Source organism: Lissotriton helveticus, chromosome 11 (assembly GCF_964261635.1).
Source record: "Lissotriton helveticus chromosome 11, aLisHel1.1, whole genome shotgun sequence".
Lineage (NCBI taxonomy): Eukaryota > Metazoa > Chordata > Amphibia > Caudata > Salamandridae > Lissotriton > Lissotriton helveticus.
In genome coordinates this window covers 642,510,009-642,523,971 of record NC_136072.1, presented here as the reverse complement: position 1 = coordinate 642,523,971, position 13,963 = coordinate 642,510,009, and the positions used below count along the sequence as shown (strand labels likewise).

At 42.5% G+C, this 13,963-nt stretch overlaps 1 protein-coding gene across 1 annotated transcript in view; it reads right to left on the bottom strand.

Moving 5' to 3' along the window:
- The window catches only part of PLEKHA2 (pleckstrin homology domain containing A2), a 662,181-nt gene extending 651,830 nt beyond the window's left edge, over window positions 1-10,351 (bottom strand). Inside the window, exon 1 of the mRNA XM_078666480.1 lies at window positions 9,833-10,351. The gene's annotated coding sequence lies outside the window, so the exon portion shown is untranslated. The remainder of the gene's footprint in view (window positions 1-9,832) is intronic.
- Window positions 10,352-13,963: the final 3,612 nt, after the last annotated feature.

Genomic DNA, 13,963 nt, shown 5'->3' with positions numbered 1-13,963 from the left:
CCACACTTGACTCTCAGTGGTAGTGAGGCAAACGGTCACAGGCTTCTCATAGCAGTCAGTGAGTGGACACTCAGGATCAAGAATCAATACCACCCCCTTGAACACCTCTAAGCAGCACAATAAGATCAATGTCCAGCCCACTGCTTCTCTTTGTAGAAAAGACAATTATTGAATTACACATAAGACGTACGTGCCCACCACACATTCAATAATGGATGAATAATTGATTCACATGTGAGAGGCTATGGCTTTCCGAGCCTCTGCCAACTAATCCAATTACCCCTCCAGCTATCCCTTCATGAGTGTCCTCTTTCTTTGGGTTCCCTGCCCCCTTCGACTTCAGAGTTCCAGGAAAGCGATAAAGTAGCTCATGCTCTAGTCCTCCCTTGATTGTAGCACGCAGTCTCTTGGAGCGAGTTCCCCTCAGTCGTAAGTCTCTCACCCAGGTAATAGAAGCAGCACCAGTCTATGTTCAGCCCTCCCACAGTAGTGGGATCTCACCGGTCAGAGGGAGCTCCAGGCACCACAGAGCAGTCTTCCGGAGATCTGCTTACAGTGCTGCATGCTTATCGGAAGGTACAGGCAGGAGCGAAGTCAGTGGCCCTTTTCTGGGTGACTGGCTGTGAATCGCGTGTCACTCTGACATTCTAGTGAGATCTTGACTCACAGTGCAGCTCACTCCAACACTCCGGAGAGTACTTGCCACTTCTACTTGAGTGCTATGGGCACAAGATTGCTGGTGCCTGATCGCTGGCCTGGCAGTCGCTAGACGCTGTCTTCAGCTGAAGTGCCTCAAGGAGGCAGCCTTGATTCTTCACGAGGCATCCATAAGGCACTCTCTGATCACTTGGCCTTCTGGACTGGTCCTAGCCGAGTGGCAGTGCCATGGTCATGCACTCCACTTGTGGAGCACACGGGGCACCAGCTGGCACTTATCCCAGCTTCGGTCAGGCTTACCACTTGGGCACACAGCTCCAGGTGCCTTGGTAGCTATGATGGAGGTATGTGGTGGCAATTGCATTGCCCGCTAGCAGTACCACAATTCTGTCAGCACAGCTGTTTAGTGAGGCTCTGTCAAATTGACCCTATGCAAGGGTCAATAACTGCAGTCGTTTACATGGTCCACACCTCCTGGTGGGTTCACGCTTCCTTCCATTTAAAGGGAGGATGTCTTGACATCCAGGACAGGCCTGTAATTCAGATCAGGTGATTTTCCCTCGTATCTAGAGAGATGCTGTCAGTGTAAAACCAACCCGCATAGCAGTCGTTGGTATTCTTTGAGGTAGTCCCCCCCCCCCCTTGGTAGTAGAGACTACAATAACAAACAACGATGGGTGTTGGACTCCCATCTTTGTACCAATAGAGCAGATCGAGGATGAGTATTACAAGGCTGCTTCCATGGAACTGGTTTGGGTCTGTTCCCCTTTCATGAGTAACTGCCAGGCCACTTTCCAGACCGGCCTTTCTCTGCAATGCTAGTCTGCCCAGTAGGACAGTCTGCAAATGGAGTGCCCAACACAGAAGTAGAAAGAGAAACAAGAAAGCTGAGACAAGATTATGTGATCCTTCTAACAACTCCTTTCCCTAACAACAGATACTGTAGGCATCGCCCTTACACTCCAGCCATCTACCTAACACCAGCTGCAGTCAGAGCCATTTACAACTAAACGTATCAGCAGGGGCCCTGACACTATTAAAGAAAACCTGCCTCCTCTTTCCTCACTAAAGCATCTGGTGTACCCCTCTCCCATCTAGGAGATACCAGCAAAACCCATATGCTGTTAGGGGAAAGCAACCTCTTCTCCATCTTGTACTCTAGTCCAGGCTGTGGGCTTTCATAACGGAACTCGCAGGCCTGTATCACTTGTGTATTGCACACTATTAATTCTAGCACACACGCACAATGCTATGTTATGTTATTTATACTTATAGAGCGCACTGTTACCCTGAGGTGTCCTGGCGCTAAGTACTGGTTACCTGGGATGTCGGCATTAATGATGCAGGCTCATAGGGAACAGCAGTTCTTTTTAGAAGAATGGGCCTGTAAGTGCACATTCATGTCTCACAGGTTAAAAGACCTTTTCTTTTAATTCAGTAGCACAGTATTCTGCAACCACTGTGCTCTATGCATGTCAGGGACGACAGTCCCTGTCCCAATGAGAGCACACTTGGGACACGATTACGAGTTTGATGATGCGGCTGCAGTACCGCCCCGTTGCCACACTACCAAAGCTGTGTGAACAGTGACCAATCACCTTACCACATCTAAAAGCTATAGGAATCAGGCATACATGGGAAAAATGTACTCACCAACGTTGAGAAATAACATAATGAAAGTATTTCCACCTATAGAATATGATGGCAGCTTGTCATATCTTGTCAAAGCAGAGAAAGATGTGATCTTTGCTAAGGTCTGACAGCCTAGGCACTGTGATGTTTAAAAGCCTTTATCAAATGGTGGCCTGGCACTCTTTCAAGACTATTTATTGATTGCCTCAAGCATATAGATATTGAGAAGTCTTGGATAGGTACCTTCATAAAACCAATTCACACAATTAATGGCCTAGCATTGTGCCCGACAATATTTCTCTGAATCACGCTGAAGATATATTTCCAGGAAGATTCTGCTTCGTTGAAAAATAAAAGCATCTCCTCTTTGAGGTTCAACTTCGATTCACTCTCTGTAGGGTGCTCATTTCGGAACAGTTGGTTAAAAACTACACCAAAAAGTACAAATTTTAGTATTGATTGGTCTTTGATCAAATGGGTAGAAATAGGCTCTGGCCTAAAATGTGGGCATGGAATAGCCATGGCATCTTCTAGTCAGCAGCCGAATTACTTTTTGGCTATGTGGACACGATTACATTTAGGGATTCAAAAAATATAGAAAAAGCAATCTGTGATAAACTTGAAATGATATGTATTGTGGCGTGTTTATTTATACAATATTGGAGCATCCTTTATTTTGAAGGAAACTTGGCGCTCTTTCTCCCTGAATCGTTGCCTCTCTTCATCCAGTGGTAATTTACGTTTAGGATTTTGTTTCAATTTCACAATGTTTGTTACAAAAGTAATTCAGGCGGTGCTAGTAGCGATGAGTTGTTTATAAACCTAGAGAAAGTGGAAACAGCGAAGTTGACATACGGCCCTGTTAAATATAATTGTCACTTGCAGAACAAAAATCTAAAGGTTGCAGGAGAACATTAGCAACTCACATTCCTGCTGTTCTCCGGGCGGTTTGGTTGAACTAGCTCCGATAATACAAGGTTTCAAAGCGTATAATTGAGGACACCTGTTATTAAATTATTTTATTTCTTAAAAAAGCTTTTGACTTCTCTCTGTGAACGAAAGTTACCTGTGTAAGGGGTTGTTGGTTTTATGAAGCATTACTTTGAGCTTGATGGATAATACTAAAAAACTCAGATTTAAAGCAAAAATCTGAGGTTACTTTTTAGAGGGTTTTTCAAGATTTCAGGCCTGTAGCACAATACGTGGAGAGGCAGGTCTCCAACCTTTTCTGTATTGAGAGCTACTCATGCTCAATGAAACGTATTGCCAGCCTCAAATATTATTAGTGTTGTATAATTTCAATTTATTTTTATGTAACATACTTCAATCTAGCAAAAACTTTCCAATTTAATAAGCTGGGCTGCACACAGGTGTGGACAGTCAAGTAACAGAATATCTTGGCCTTAATATTGTCTGACAAAACTAATTATGCCCTATATATCGTTTGCAAAACAGAACATCTATACCTAATGGAGTGATATTATATAAATGATAGTTAGTCCAAGATAGTATGCCAGTCGATAATTTTGATCTGGATATTTCTAACATACAACTAACACTAGGCATAAGCAATTTGTCAAGCCAAAAAAACAATATATGAAATTAAGTTATATGCTAAAAACATGTTTGTAGCGCATGGTATCCTAGCTGTTGAAGGTTTTGCTGAACAAATGTTGAAATTGAGAAAGTATACTAAGACCTTGCATGAACATGTTGAAGGCCGAATGACCAAAATGAGATGCAGAGCGACACGTCATTGAAACATTTAAGCACCATCAGGTTGATAAAGCAGTTGTCTTCACCTTCATAGTAAGGGAAAAATTATACTTTGATGATGACGCTAAAAATTAAGATTTTGAAAGACGTGGACGTACTCTTGGTATCATAGCTAAGTTCTACCTATCAGGTCACCTGCTGGCAGGAATACTTAAAGTTTATTAATCCACAGTCAATACAGTGGTTTATGTTACTACGGTTAGATCAAGTTACAATGTGAATCCTGACCAGATCAGTGCTTTATTTGAGCCGGTGGTTTCAGGTGCACAGCACCGGCACTTGATTGGCAGCACCAGCACTTATGACAGTCTGTCACATGGTGGGCAGTTTGCCCGATTTAAAGTGAGCACAACAACCGTTTTTTACTAATTCCGTAGACTGTAAAAAATGACTAATACTTGCAGCTCTTGCTAATCTTATAGCTTTGGGGGCCTGGAATAGTCTGAATTGTCACACTTGTAGGAGTGTGATGCTTATTACCTGGTTTGGTACTGTCATTGATAGCGCTAGCAGGGGCAATGGGTGGTGTAGGCTGCGGTGGCCTCCTGATGAAGGCCCTGGCACGTAATCCTTTACAAATATAGGACAGGGCCAGATACTGAAATGGTCTCAACAATTTGAGGGGGTAGTGTCCCTGTGTGGGTAGATTGCAGACAAATGATTACCCCATGGTTTTCTAGTTTATTCTTTATACCACCAAAACATTTGCTTTATTTGTGATGAGAGAGTTGTAAATTAGATGTTATATTTATTTATCTGTGCATGACCAGCGGATTTAAATCAGAGGTTAAACAAAACATTAAAAATACAGGTGGTAAGCTTTCTCAAGCTGTGCCCCCCGATTCTGGAATAACATCCCTTCACACATCAGACATGCTCCCTTAGCTTTGCATTTAGAAAATAATTATATATATATATATATATCCTCACACGCCGGTTCTAGGGTCCCCGACCTTCTGGCGCTCACAGCTGGTGCGTACACCTACGGCCGAACCACGCCGTTACTTATCACCACACTCCTTCTCATTGAAAAGAATTCGGGCGCACTCCCTTGGAATTCCACAAATTGTTTTATTTAACTCCGTTTAAGCATGAAAAGCAGTTGATCTACGCGTTTCGACGCTCCAAGCGTCTTGCTCACGATCAGCTTCCTGCCATTTTTTCAATACATTTAAGGCATTCAATTAGGTGTTACATCATTTCCTTTGCTTAACTGCAAGTCATTGTGGGTATTGTAGTTTAATTTAAAAAGAGTCTTTGAAGGAATGAGTAATTGTTCAATTTTTCGAGAAAAATAATAACCCTTATTTTCTTTTTACATCATTGAGTCCCATTCTTTTTCTATTCCATTTTTTATATTTTTTATTTTTTATGTGTATATTATTTGATACCCTCTGGTGGGTTTTGGTCCTTACTTTCAGGATTGTCCAGACTCAAAGTTCTCTTTGGCTCCTACTATTGGGGTTGTTATTTTGTTCTTTCACCCTTATCTACACATAAAAAATAAAAAATAGAAAAAATGGAATAGAAAAAGAATGGGACTCAATGATGTAAAAAGAAAATAAGGGTTATTATTTTTCTCGAAAAATTGAACAATTACTCATTCCTTCAAAGACTCTTTTAAATTAAACTACAATACCCACAATGACTTGCAGTTAAGCAAAGGAAATGATGTAACACCTAATTGAATGCCTTAAATGTATTGAAAAAATGGCAGGAAGCTGATCGTGAGCAAGACGCTTGGAGCGTCGAAACGCGTAGATCGACTGCTTTTCATGCTTAAACGGAGTTAAATAAAACAATTTGTGGAATTCCAAGGGAGTGCGCCCGAATTCTTTTCAATGAGAAGGAGTGTGGTGATATATATATATATATATATATATATATATATATGATATATATCTCTTCAGGAGAAATTTTGTGTCTCATTGATAAGGTGGCTCCTAGCTCCTACCAGCCCCTTGTGTCCAGCACTGAAGAGAATCTACCACACTACATCTCTCCCAACTTGACGTTCACTCTCTCTGGATGTGCCACAGCTTCCCCAGTGAGTTAGCGTATATAAAAACCAACACCATCCTAAATACATATAATTGTTACCACGTTAGTCCAAGCAGAGTACAAATAGTCCTCAAAATGGATACAGGGGAGCATCAAATTATTTGGCAGGGTTGACTAAATTATGCAGTAAGAAAAGGTCAACTATGCAGCATAATGCAGCACATTATTTATAGTACTACTTCATTGTTTTGTAATTGTTATACATTGTAGTGCAAAGATTTCAGCTCATTAGCACCAGTTTAGCAACCAAATAAAGAAATAAGCAACTGAAAGACGGCCAGTCAGCCTTTGCCAAGGGCCTTTCACTGCACATGAACATATGTCGCAATGTTTTTAGTAACTTTTGATCCGAGTGAACTAGAAACATTTTTTTGTTAAAATTTGCAGCAGAAGGTGGATTATGTGGCAAGTCCATAATTCTGCAATAAAGCCGTGGCCGTATCATTTTAGGGGCTCTGCCTATGATTTCAAGTTAAAATACTTAACAAACCCCTTTTCAAGATTTGCGGGGGACAATTGCTGCTTGCTTTTATCTAGCTTTGGTAATAGAGATTCTTTAAAAGCTGGTATGCAAATGACGTGGCTGAAAATGTTCCCTCATTACATCCCTGCAGAAAAGCTACAGCCGTAAAAAGTGCTAGTGCTTTGATATTTCTTTTTCAAAAAAGGGGTTTATTCCTCATTTTCACATATAGTGCATGGCTACTCACTGATTCCTACCTCAATAAAACTTTTTCTAAAGGTATTCACTAACGCCCTGCAAGCCTCCTTACTATCAAGCTTCACAATTGGTCCTGGGACTCTTGCAGCTTCCAGCTGTCACAAAAAAATATATATATTCCTCTGAAGCAATACAGCTCCTCATGTTTTAAAGATATTTTATGTACAATGTACACTTCAACGTACTAGAAATATTGATTTGAGCTTGAAAGAAAATCACAATCAAGCTTTCTTAAATTTTTTCAAAAGATTTAAAAAAATTAATAAACTGAAAGAAACGAAAACTTAACGTTAAAGACTCTCTAGAGAAAATGCTGTATACATGTAATTTACCCATTGAATATTAAAAGTTTTGTTGGTTTATTACAATTCTTAAAAAGTAAAAGTTTTTTTTTACTAACATTAATAATTGTCAATGTTTCGTTGTATATGTTGATTGGTAAAATTAAAAACGTATTAGGAGATAAGCTGAGATGGGCCCGGAATTTCGACTGCATAGGGGCCTCCACAGGGTTTAATTCAGCACTGCGAAGGTGTGTGTGTGTGTGTGGGGGGGGGGGGCAATCTGTTGCACCAATTGTGGCTAATCAAAAGATTTTAAATAATAGATTTGACGTTCCTGGCTGTCAATAATACTGGTACCTTGGCTAGCAACATTTTATGATGAACCTGTGTCAACGAAGATTTATGTACATCTACACCTGGAAATTGTGCTAGGCCGCTTGATTTTCAATAGTGTTGATGTACACTCTAAATTATGTGAGCCCCTTCTATTTGCAACCTCAGCACACGGAAGTAGCTGAAAAGGGGGAAGTAAATTGGTAAATACAGCACCTCAATGAGGGGATGATCACGGGACAAGTCAAACAAGTCTCTCAGGATGCAGTGAATACACTGACATCCTTAGAACATCCCTCTCTTATACCCCAGCAACTTCCCAGTGTGACACTCATACTATGAGAGCACCATTAGGCACTTGAAAGCTGCAAGATTTTAGAAGCAGGAGTCTATATTAAGCCCATTGAGATCATGTTATGGTATTGTATGGTATGCAGTACTTAATTTGTAAAAGAAATAAGTTTCAGGGCCCTTTTCAGGAGTCCACGGCAGCTTGCGCCACACATTGTCACTGTCAGCGCTGCCAACGGCATTACCTACACAACTTTTAACTATCACACTGCAACAAGTGTGACAATTCAGACTGTACCAGGCCCCCAAAGCTATAAGAAAGGCTTGGGAGGAAGGTATTAGTTGTTTACAATGTATATTGAATTAGTAGACAACTGTTTCTGTATTCATTTATAAAAATTACACAAACAGCGGCACCATGTGGCAGTTGTCATAAGTGCTGGTGCTGGCAATTAAGTGCCAGTGCCCAGCACCGGAAACCACTGGCTCAAATGAAGCACTGATGTGATGGTATGTGTACTTGTGGAGCGCACTATCACCCGCAAGAATATCCTGGCGGTGTGTATGCCTAGTCGAGTCTAGGGAGGGGAGTTAATCAAAAAGCAAGGTCTTCAGCTGCTTGTGGAACTCAAGAAGAGAGCAAAAGGCGCTGATGTGAAGTGAGAGGTTGTTACACGCTTTAGGAGAGATGTACAAGAAGGCCCAGCCTCCGGATCCGGTGTATGGTGGGTTGGTGGAAGGAGAAGTGAATGTTCAGGAAGGTAGAGCCCGTATTGTATAGGGCCCTAAATGTGTGAGTGAGGAGTCTGAACTGTACACATTTGTGTATGGAAGCCAGTGAAGTTCCCTGAGGTGTGGGTTGAGCAATGTGATGTTTACCACCTCATGATACCAACTACAGAAGCATAAAAACATAATGTAAAAAAAAAAACTGGTTATTGTGGTTATTATTAACAGCTGCATTGGTGGTTCCGCAACCTTATTTTTCCTGGCCATGCACCCAGCTGAACCCCTGCCAACTCTTCCTCGGTGCTGCGGTACCAACACGGGAGTTTTTCTCCCGAGTCAGGTCGAAAGAAGTAAGGATAAATTGTTTTTACGTAGCGCTTCACAATACACTTCTGCCTTTTAAGAGCACTCCTAACAGCACGTGTTACTATTAGCCCATTTAGTGGTGCTAAATATACCGTCATCGAAAGGATGAAAGGAGGAGCGGCCTTCAAGGGATTCGGATTCCTAATCTGAAGATTAGAGAAACACTGTCTAGCATTAATTTACTGAGCCATCTGTGGAATAATTATCTTCCGGGTAGGATGAAGAGGCACCTTCTTCCCAGGTCAACCGGCCCACAAGGGTGAACATATCTCTCTGTACCGAACACTGCACACTGACATTCGACACTTACTCTCCCCTATGGCAAGAATGTGCCGACGGCTACGGGGGTGTGACAGCGTCCAAACGTACCATAAAAAGCAATTAATGAGTCGTAAAACGTGACACTTGAAAATGCGCTAAAATACGCACATACTTATAGCAAAGCGCGTTCCCACAGTTTCACTGAGAATCCGTAGCAGGGAGTGGGGCTGAACAGGTGTGAGCTGCGCACATGCTGCTGCCTGTCACCCGCCGGAGTGGGGCCGTGGGTGGATAGGGCCCCATCAAACCCCACCACGATAATGAATGGGCAGAGTCCGGAGACAGGTGCACGCACAGCCGCCACCCGCAGCCCACTCACGTCCTTACCCACTCTGTCTTGTAGTCATCTGGTTCCGCCCGTTCCTGCCCCTGAGAACAAATCCTGTCCATGCACAGCACAGCGCAGCTACCACTTTTTGGAAGTTAAGTTTCGGACCGGGCCACTCTAAAGCATTCACTTGAAACGATTGTCAGAATTGTGTGTGTGTGTGTGTGTAGGGGGGGGGGGGGGGGTGAGGCTGATAAAGCCACGCCTACTCTCACAAACACGTATCAGTGGAGAACTTGAAACGGGCAGGGGAAAGTGGAACAATTCTACAATAAGTCCACAGAAATATTATCAAGCCAGACGGAATCCACAAAAATAAGTTAAGAAAGTTACCTGTAAGTGAGAAGAGGCTGCCGGGGGCGTGTGAAGGGCGCGCCCTAGGGTCCCCGTGCATTCGGTGCCCTTGCACAGGTACGGACTGTCATCCCCACTGTCGCGGTGTGACGGTGACTCCCCTGGAAAAAGTACCACCTGCTTCAGCACATCTCGCTCAATCCCCCCAGCTCGTCCGCTTTTCTAAACGCATCTCTTTTTTTCCGGGTCCATTACGTTTTCAGATGAGCAAACCCAGCCCCGGATGTGAGTGCAATAATAGGAGAAGTGAACGTCTCAGGCTGGCACTGTGCGGGGGGTGGCAGGGCAGGAACACAGTGGAACCGGTGACGGGGCGAGGGGGTCTGTGAAACAAGTCTGCATGCCAACAAGAAACTGCCCACCCCTGAACAATCACTCACTGAAAACTGCGCAGAGACCGGCCAACTGTCTGTATCAGAACTGAAGACAGATAACAAGCACAGTGCCTGCTGCTGCCCTGGCCCGCCACCCTTCTGGGTCCTAGTGCTGTGATGTTGTGGCATTTGCTTCTGCACCTCCTCCCTCGGTAACGCCCATCCTTTTACAACCTGCTATTAACAGCGTCAGCTTAAAACATTTTGCGAACCCCAGTACATGTTTTATTTTTTTTAGCCCGCCTCCGTATGTTTATAGTTAAAAAAAACTGTCATGGAGTGACACAATAGAATACAAGGTACCCATCTTTTAATTTGAATATTTTACTACTTTTTTTAAATTGCTCCCTGTGATAAGTGTCATGTTTTCTCCAGTTTCGCACTGAAGGACCGCTGGAAAAAATTATTCTCTTTCGGAGTGCGACAGACTATTGTGTGAGTGTATCTCCGGAAGGCAGTTAAAAAATAAAATACAAAAAATCGGACCCTAGAAAAGAGATGTAAAATATTTGGGCCTCTGCATAGCAGGCGAGGGTCTATAACGAGGGTGAGGGCCTTTAATAACAGGTATATCACAAGGCAGAAGGGCAATAAGGCTATTGGAACATTCCACCTACTAAGGTTAGAATGTCCTAAAATAAAAAGGGAGAATTTTAAGACAAACATTGGAATGGTGGCACTCTGAGTTTATCCAGTTATTATAAGCTCAGAGCTACTCTATTGTCTTCAATGGAGCTCTCAACATTCATATGTTCTAATAGCCGTTAAAGGCCCTCTTCCTCATTATAGACCCTTGTCTACGACTCAGACCTATAACTCTGATTCGGGGCCTTTAACAACTGGTATATTGCTATAGTATTCATTGTTATCTACTTCTAAGGCACTACTCCATAAACTACGGGTGGGTCTATTTTGGGGGTGCAAAGGAATGACAAGGGCAGGGCCGGACTGGCCGTAGCGGGCACCGGGCAATAGCCTGGTGCGCCGCACAGGTGGGGCCCGGTTTGGGGCACCTTGGGGCCGTTTTTGTTACAGGGCCGTTTTTGCAGCTTAGCACCAAATGGAAAGGTATCTGACTTAGAGATGCCACTTTGTCCAACTCATAACCAGGATCTAACGACTCCCTTACTTTCAACATATTCTTTATTTCCCACACAGGAATTTATGCAAGACCAAAGTAAAAGAGCACACGTTTTGGATTTTTCCTTCAAAGTGCCTTTTGCCTTGTGGTTTGTAAATGTCACCAGAACCCCTGTATGATAATATGTAGCCAGATATTACACAGCATTTACTCATTATGGATTTTTAGTAATCTCATATATATTGGTCATGTGATCAAGGGCCGTTGAGGCTTGAAACGCGTCATGGCGGAGGTGCGGGGTTTTCTACAATAAAATAATAGCACTTTTCATCTTGGGTCCGCTGTCGTCTTTCTCGAAGCTCTCTGGAAGTCCGAGGTGTGACGATTTACTGCTGTTATATATATATATATATATATATATATATATATATATATATATATATCACACAGTTGCAGATATCCCAAGCGAAGTGACCACAGGAGGAAATTGTGTAGCTTCAAATATATTTAATGGCATCTTGCAAGCAGGTAAACGAGCAGCGTAACAGCCTGAAAAAGTCTAAATGCCAAACGCGTTTCGGGAACTAAGGTGTCCCTTCATCAGTGGCTTGTGGTTACAGAAGGGCAGAGAGCGCTTTTAAATATTAAAGTCCAGCCCTTTTGGGCGTGACCGTGTGCACGGTCTTCTGGATCTTGTAGTTCGTGGTGTATTCACCCCAGCGGATCCTGAGCCTGCGTCACACTGGTGCAGGCGGTGAAAGGAAGGAAGAAGGTTTGGGCGTCTTTGCAGAATGAGGCCCGACCGCTCCATGATGACATCGCCAAAGCGGGGCAGGTCAGCGTCAGAGTGCACCTCTACCCACTTGGGAAGCTAATATGGTTCAATTGCAAGGACATGAAGGGCGCGCCCACTGGGGTGAATACACCACGAACTACAAGATCCAGAAGACCGTGCACACGGTCACGCCCAAAAGGGCTGGACTTTAATATTTAAAAGCGCTCTCTGCCCTTCTGTAACCACAAGCCACTGATGAAGGGACACCTTAGTTCCCGAAACGCGTTTGGCATTTAGACTTTTTCAGGCTGTTACGCTGCTCGTTTACCTGCTTGCAAGATGCCATTAAATATATTTGAAGCTACACAATTTCCTCCTGTGGTCACTTCGCTTGGGATATCTGCAACTGTGTGATATATATATATATATATATATATATATATATATATATATACACATACATTAGAAGGCAGAACGCCTAAACGCATAGGTCTTGATTATAACTTAGAAGGACTATGAAATGTTAAATGGTCTATGCTAAAAAATAAAAAAGAGAAACTGATCTGAAGAGTGGTCCGGTGTCTGTTTAAATGCGCCGCCGGATTGGATGTTCTGGCAAAAGAACATCAATGGATGAATATATATATATATATATATATATTTGTATATATTTTTCTCTACAAAGTGATCCTTCGACTCCGGGCGCTCAGCTGTGGGTGCTCTGCATAGGGGCCGGATCCAGGCCCAAAACTTACAATTTTCTCACAAAGGATGTGGCACACAAAGTTCTGAAATATTCGCAATTAGGTTTATTACTTCAGCTCAGACCAACGCGTTTCAGCCTAGAAACAGGCTTTGTTCACGGTAAGTGAGCAATCTTCTATGTTTACTATTTATACCACCTGGCTATTAAGGTGCATTGTGGGACTAGTGGTGCATATTTTCAACAATAACATTTTCATTTTCAATACTCTGACATACAGTATTTTAACCGCATACTATATTTTTGACATGATAATATATTCACGCGCTGCTGTTACGCGCTGTGTTTTTGTTGTGATATTCACATGATTTATACACAATAGCGCGCTGCATTTCTGCGCCAGTTCTTGTCATTGTGGTATAGTACAAGTTCAAAATTCCATTCACATGTACGAGTTTTAACTTGGGTATAGTACCCTATTTCTTAAAGCTATCACATGTCTGGCATTTGTACTTTTCAGTTCTGTTTAGTTTCTCCATTTTCATTCTAAATGTACAAGAAGTTCTTCGTCAAAGTTGATCCCTCCGGGCACTTTTGTTTTAAGTCTAATTATGAACTTAGATTCAATCTGTCTCAGTTTACGCTGCCTGTTACCACCACGTTCATCCATATTTATCATGTGTATGCCATAGTATGACATAGCTCTCCAGTCACTCTTTTGACAAACCGCCATGTGCTTCGCTGTGGCATATGACATATCTTTATTTTTCACGGCTCTAATGTGTTCTAAAATACATTTTTTCAAGGCACAAATTGTGCTTCCGATATATTTTAATCCACAATTACATTGTACAATATAGACTACGTGCGTGGAGGAGCAGGTTATTTTTCCAGAGATTGGGGTACTTCTTCCATCTACTTCTTCAAAAGTGGTTTTGTTTTGGCAGATTTTGCATGCCTTGCAGACATTGCATTTTCTGAATCCGTTTTTTTGGTCAGTGAGCCATTTACTTTTATTGTTAGATTTCTCTTCCTTAAAGTGGCTATGCACCAATCCCTCGGACCGGCAAATCAAAAACAGGAGACGGACCACAGGATCTGGCCACAGAGATAATTTATTGGCACAGGTAAACAGCAATAGCAATCATATACATATATATTCACTGAAAAAAACATA